A 7,633-nucleotide genomic window follows, 5' to 3' on the forward strand; every position below is an offset into this window, starting at 1 on the left:
AATAAGTGGGAATGCATAAGCATTCCCACTTGATAATAAAGAAAAACAGAAAAACAATAAGTGGGAATGCATAAGCATTCCCACTTGATAAAAGTGACAGCACATCAAGCAATCTGTGGAAATGCAGTTAAGATGCTTGATTAAGGAAACACTGCAGGTATTTACATTTTATACAATGATGCAGGTAATGTATATATTAGTCAAGTTTAATTGCACATTTCTTTTACTTGCATAAAAAAGAACATTCAACCATAGGCCTCTTTGTATGGAAAGTAACTAGGCCGTCAAAAGATAAAAGTTGTCACTTTGCTTAACTGCCAGCTGAAAACTGTACCGATCAAACTGTAGTAACGTCTTGCTGAAAGATAATCCCAGTAAAATGGAACGTTGTCTCCATGATATTTAAATAATTGGAGTTATGAAAATTTCAGCAGTGCAATCAGACATTGAACCACTTGACATACAATACGGGTGTATTACCTGAAGAATACAATCTTACAACAGCAAAAAAGGAGCTGTCAGATATTTTTCATTGCTCTCACTGTATATGGATAATACAAATTGTAGAATTAAAAGTAAAACACATGACACAATCGGAAGTAGTAACTATGATACTTGTTGATTAACTTCAGCTGCTGTGTGTATGATGTACGTTTTAAGTTTTTACTGTTAAAGGTGCGGTGGAGGATGATAATTTTCTGGGTAGATCATCAAAAAAAGTGGTTCTCCTAACTGTCAGTAATTCTGGTGATATGTTTATGTAAGGCCATCCTACGCGCTCCTCCCCATTTTCACCTGTGTTATGCTGAGAAATACCTGCCTGCTGAGAATTACCCCCCCTCTCGCATGCTGATAAGAAAACGGATTGAAATATGAATGAGATATTTCTGAAAAAGTGGAAAAATTGCAAATCTTTTGGAAAGCAAGCTTGTATGAGTGATGCCAAGAGCAACTTTTATACAAAGTGTGCACGAGGAGAAATGGGTTTCTGCATGCTCTCACACGTGTTACAGGGTACAGGATTAATTCTCTCTCTCTCTCTCTGTTCTCCATGCTGGGTGCAGGAAATGTTTTTTGGCGGTAGCAGCAGTTATTGGACATGGGTCCATTTAGTCCACAGTTGCATGAGTGGAGCTGTTGTATTGTTTGTTGAAAAAGTGGAATCTGGAATTCCAGTCATTGGTTTGTTCGTGCAGGTGTTACTGCTTTCATTACCAGCAATATTCATTACTTTGTCAAATGTCCCTCTGTTTATCCAGATATGTGAAGGTGGGATTTCCTATTAAAACAGTTCTTTCTGGGTGTAAATCACCATTTTTGAAACATGCTGTGTCTCCTCAGCTCTACGTGGTACTCAATTGGCGAGATAAGGAATTTAATGTGCGCTTTAATGTTAGGCTGAAAGATTTTGAATATGTCTTGTTGAGTGGTGGGGGTGTGTGAAGGGAATTATTTTGAGCCATGACAGTTCCCATAGTGCTTTTCTTTTTTCAAAAGCCTTCATCCCAAGCTCTGTAGAAATTAGAGGTGGGCGATACCGGTAATTTTTAATCTATATGATACCAAGTAAATACAGGGTCAGTATCGCCGATATCAATATGATACCAAAACTTTTTAAGCTTTATGTTTTTATTGGGACAATGAGCAAAGTTTTGTCTCCTCTCTCTGTTTCTGTAGCTCGAAGTTTTCTTGCTCATGCTGGTTTTTCATGTGCTTATATAAACTTGTTGTGTTTTCACTGCATGTAATCGGCTTTTTACGAACCATACAGCTTGCTATTGTTTCATGTACATTATTAAAATATAGTCAAATGCAGCTTCTTTGCTTCATCATGTTTTTCTGCTCCACTGCAGAGCAGCAGTACAATTGTATGTGTTAAGTGAGCCGAGTGGGCGGGGACATGCTGAGCCTGCGTGCTGAGCCGCTGACGAGAGGGGATGGGGGAGCAGCAAAGCGATTTAACACAGGCGGGCAGACTGGTCAATCTGCTGCAATGAGTGCGTGCAGGAGAGAAGAAAAAGTATCGACCTTGTTTAACCAATATTGTTCGATATCAATACCAAAGTTGGTATCAATAGTATCGATACTAGGATCGATCAGCCCACCTCTAGCAGAAATAGAACATTTAGTACCGGGAAGGTGCCTTGTGGTCAGAGCCAGTTTTGATCATTCAATTTTTATTAATATTTATGCTCCTGGCACCAATGCAGAGAGATAGCATTTTTTTTTTATTGGGGAAAGATTGGGAAAAGTTTGTTTTCATAGGATTTGAAAACAAACTTTTAGACCTTAATCATTCAGAGCCGCACATAGCAGCTCAGCGCTCTGTGGCAACTGTTCTCGTCTCATGGCCTGGTGGATGTATGAAGGTAGCATGCAGGCTCCAGGCAGTATACATGTTACCACATGAAACAAAATGCTTTTCACTCGCTCACCTTGACTGGTTTTATTGTTTTAAACACCATTTTAATATGTTTAAAACCAGTAGGTTTTGTAGATGATTCATTGGTTTTAGGAAATGTTTTTATTAGAAATATTTTACATAAGAGAGCTTCAGCCAGTTTTATTATAATTATAGTTTTAAGGTGACTCTGAGTTGTTTTTGGACTGTTTTGGATGGAGGTGATATTTAACATGCCTGCAGCAGTGGTGGTGCTAATGAAAAATTCAGATAAAACTGCTGATAAAGCACAGTCTCAATGTTACATGTGACATCACCAGAGATTTGGAGATAAACATTGTGGAGTTAGAACATTTGGAGAGAGTATAATAAAGCTCTCAAATCTAAAAAGCTTGTTTTAGCAAACCTGGTGGAACCTAAAGTTAAAGGCGCATTGGTCAGGTCCCGGATGCAGAACATCACAGAAATGGATTCACCTTCCAATTTTTTTTCTTAAACTTGGAGAGAAAGTGCAGGCAGAGGAAACTCATCCACACTCTGCTGTCAGAAACAGGGCAGCAGCTAAGTGAACTGTGTCTGTTCAGGAGGAGGACGCTGGAGTTTTATTCTCCTTTTCATTGCTATTCTGTTCTGAATATAAGAGGAATAATGAGTTGCACGGGGAGTGCTCTAGTTCTACCCCAGGTCAATAAAGATACCATCCCTCAGCTATATACATACAGACATGAACCATTGCAACTTATCATGAACATAACATGAATTAATTAATTATTTTGTGTATTATGTGAACTAAACGAATCAAACAAAGATACAGTTTTATTAACAATAAGACACAGATACACAATTTTGTGTATACAGTATTAAAAAATTAATTAGTAATGCTAATATCAGAATTGAAGATATTGATCTAAGAAAGGTCGATGATGTAATATTTTCAAATCTTAAAAACAGGTTTAAACAGGTTTGTTTCAGTAAGACTTTTACTTTGAAAAGGATTGAACACCCCCACTTTTTCTGCAGAGCTGTCTATTTCCTCCATGTTGCAATCCATGAATTTCCCCCCTCCCTCCTCCAGCTACTGAGTGCAAGCTGCTGATTGGCTGTTCCTCCATAATTCCTCACACCCACCTTTTTTATTTGATATTTGAGATCATTGTGTTTTATACAAAGTAAACAAAACTGACAAGCAGGGGAACTAAAGAAGATGAGGGCTTGACTAAAGGAAAATAAGCTTTTAAACTCACAGGTGTTATGTAGAAAGCACATTAATATTACCTGAGGAACCTGCTGCTGATGCAGGTCCTTTGAACAAGTTTTATCCTATTTGCATCAATGCAACAAACAGCTCTGGAGCTTCTGAATCCTGGAGTTAGTTAGTATTAAAGGAACATCTAAACTTCATTCCAAAAAGAAAAATTAAAAGCAACCCACTGGACTTGGTTTCCGAGTTTCAAAAGTTTCGCTTCCCAGCCAGGAAGCTTTTTCAATTCAAAATGACAGGAATATCGTTGAGCTCGAGGTTTTATACAGTAGCCCAACAAAGGCTTGTTTATGTTGTGAAAACATGCAAATTGGAACAGATGATGGGGTCCACCCATTTGGAATGGGGGTCGTTTGGCTTCTTTATTTAGACTGCAATACCCCATACCCATCCAATTGCAATCTATTTGTCATCTGATTGCAGGGTCCAGTTGCAATCAAAGGTTTTAATGTGTTTACCTATTTCTTTAATAAAATGCTTTTTATCTTACCTTGATCTCTGATCCTCATTATGACCGTTGAGATGGTTGCTAAATTAAACCTTGATCTCTTTTCTTGCAAGGTTAATTTAAGACAATAGCTGTAACTGAATTTTTGTTATCTTTCCAGCAGAGGGCAGCATTTTACCTGAAAGAGGAACATTTCTCAGTTAAATGTGAAAAGTGCTATAGTAGGGCTTAAGCATTAATTTAAATTTGCAACATTTTTATAATTTTCTGATGAACTAATGAAGTGATTTCATTTAATGGAAGCTCTGGCATCCTTCATGATTACAACATATTTTGCAACTTTTCCCCTCTCTCCACAGAAGCCCATAAATATTCGAGGTGAAACTTACCATTTAATGACTTAAGTCATGCCTGTCCATGATAGATTTTGGACATAATTTAACTTTAGCAAAAAGCTGTCTATAGTCAAGAACAGGGCAGATAAACAAAAAACATGTTCTCATCTATTACAGCTGTTATTTTCACTCTGATGTTTGTCTGTCTGCTTGAGGAAGGATGGTTAAACTGTTATATTAATGCAATAATTGATATAATAATTAAATGCAATTTAAAAAAAAAGACAAATGAACACTTTTTTTATTTGATTAATTAATTTTTTATATAAATTTTTGGCATGTAATATACAGTAGGTCCTTTTAATCTCACTTTGGCAATTTGTTTGCTTAGGCAGATAAATGGATATATGAAATGCCTGTGGAAATGTTCAGTTAACTGGATCATGGCAGCCAAAAAACAGGCTTAAAGCAGAGTTAACCAGACTCATTTTTATGATAATGCTTCGACAACCTATCCAGGAGTCTCTGTCAGTTCTAGGGGCTCCTACTGGAGCAGCCTGTGGTTGGAGCGCTGCTGCTTTTAAGCACCTGGGACTTTAGTATGAACCAACTCCAAAAAAATTACATGAGCTGTCAGACTTAGATGGCCAAGTACAAAACTCACTCCAAACATTAGATCCAGTGAACCAGAAGAACGACGGTTAGTTTATTGATATGCTTCTAATTTTGAATGTGCCTTGGAGGATGGGCCTCAACAGTTGATTTAGTGTGATTGTTTTAGTTAAAACCGGTTTCTTTAGTGTGAGTCATCACATACCTTCACTTTGAGCATAATCAGGCTCTGTAGATATGTGAAGGAGATAAAGAGTTTAACACAGTAAAGTAAAGAAAACTAAAACCCAACATGCTTTTATATGAATGTTTCATAAGATTATGAACTGCTGACCAACTTCAAATCTGTAACAGCTTTGACTGTCTTTCTACAGGTAGCTTCACTTACAGTTCAGTTGCAGTTAATTTTATCTATTTATAAAGCGCAAATTCACAACACGTGTCATCTCAAGGCACTTCAACCAGATCATACAGTCAGATTGATTCAAAGTTTTATATCTAAGGAAAACCAGTTGATTGCATCGACTCATGGACTCGAAGGTAATCCCTTACACTAAGTATGCTTGTAGCGACAGTGGAGATGAAAAACTCCCTTCTAACTGGAAGTAACCTCCAACAGAATCAGGTAGTTAAACAGCATTCCTCTGAGATCAAGGTCTGTTCCCAGAACAGCAATGATAAAAAACAAACAAATAGGCCTATTTTGGTGTAAGGAAACTCCTTTTTATCTATGCACCTTTGTTATCAGGAGTGGGAAAGACTGAACATTATTTCTAACCTGTAGGCAGATGGGAACAATGGGAAACAAGTCAAAAGATGAAGAAAAATCTTTAAAATTCCTAAAAAATATACTTGGATAGCTGAGTCAAAGCTCCAGTGACACTGATTTTTAATTATCAGTTGAATTTTTGGGCATTAGGCTCTTTTTAATTAAAACTCTAAATTCTTGGCGCGTGTAGTACTATTGTTGCAAGATGTATAACACAGCTCATAGTTGCAAATTACTCAACAGGCTCCATTAGCCAACCCCCCATTTTTTTCCTTTCACGTTTTTATATATAGTATATATTTTTAGATGTTTTTGATATGCTGTAACTATTAATTGATTAAAATTGTTGACATCACAAATATTTTGATTCGATCATATATCAATTTAGTGTGCCGGATCACAACATGGTTTCTCTGAACTGCTTTTACTTCTACATTTCTTGGAAATTTACTGTTGGACAATCATAAATGGTTTTACAGATAATGAAAAAAGTCACAATTATTGAGTAACACTCTGCCTGTGACTGGCTGGATGTGCTCTCTTCATCCTCTGACACGGGAGCTGGCTCGGAGCTCGTCTGCCTGGCTGTGTGTTTCCTGGACGGGGCCGCCTTTTACAGCTGCTTTTTGTATCTCTGCTTCTGTCTCCTTGAACCCCAGTCGGCCTCAGCAGATGGCCGCTCACACTGAGCCTGGTTCTGCTGGAGGTTTCTTCCTGTTCAAAGGGAGTTTTTCCTCTCCACTGTCACTACAAGCATGCTTAGTGAGAGGGATTGTATTTGAGTCAATCAACTGGTTTTCCTTAGATAGAAAACTTTGAATCAATCTGACTGGATGATCTGGTGAACTGTAAAATGCCTTTAGATGACATGTGTGGTGAATTAGTACTATAGAAATAAATTGAATTGAATTTTTCAAGTCCAGCAAGAAGAAATTCACAATATTTAAACACATTTGAACAAATGGTTAGCAAACAGCAGCATGTCTCTGATGGTGTACCTACCTACCTGCCCGCCTGCCTCCTGCCTGCCTGCCTGCCAACTAACTAATAACTGAGGATCAGTTTTTAAATAAAAATTGTGGAAAGTTGAAATATAACATCATGCATAAGTATACAGCCATGTGCATGCATTTTCTTATATTAAGAAAATAGATACATTTAAGAGTCAGAGTAGGGGATTTTAGGCTGGCAACCGGTTATCCTAGCAGATTATGTTCTATAACTAGCAAATGAGGAAATGTTTTGAAAAAAAAAAAAAACACGAAAACATTCTTTCTGTTTTGTTTCTTCAGGTTTATGTAAGATCAAACCTCCATATTTTTAATCAGAAATATTTAGGACTATTCCTTTGATAGATTCAAGGGATTTGATCAGATTAAGTTCAAGAGTGAGTTCATGAAAACATAAACACAGCAGCATTAGGGAACAAAGAATCCAGGTCCTTACTCAGAGCTGCTCTACCGGTTTAAAGCTACCAGTTTCAGCCTGACTGAGACAAACGAGGAAGATGTTCCCTGGAATGGACGTTTTCTTAAACCCTGGTTTGGTTTGAGGTGATTCTCATGAAAACCAACAGAGTAAGTACTTTAATTTGTTGTTTTGATTTATTCATTATACTTTTTTGTTGTAATGCATGGAAATTCAGAATGAAATATTTTTTCAACCAAACTCACCCACACAAAATTTGCTGCATCATGATTGTTTATGATGATTTATACTAATCTGAACACATATTCATGTTTGTTTTTGTTATTTTTTCTTGTACAAAATAAAGTAAACAAAGACTTTTAAGATTTTTGAATAATCA

Source organism: Cyprinodon variegatus, unplaced genomic scaffold, assembly GCF_000732505.1.
Source record: "Cyprinodon variegatus isolate N-32 unplaced genomic scaffold, C_variegatus-1.0 Scaffold0, whole genome shotgun sequence".
Lineage (NCBI taxonomy): Eukaryota > Metazoa > Chordata > Actinopteri > Cyprinodontiformes > Cyprinodontidae > Cyprinodon > Cyprinodon variegatus.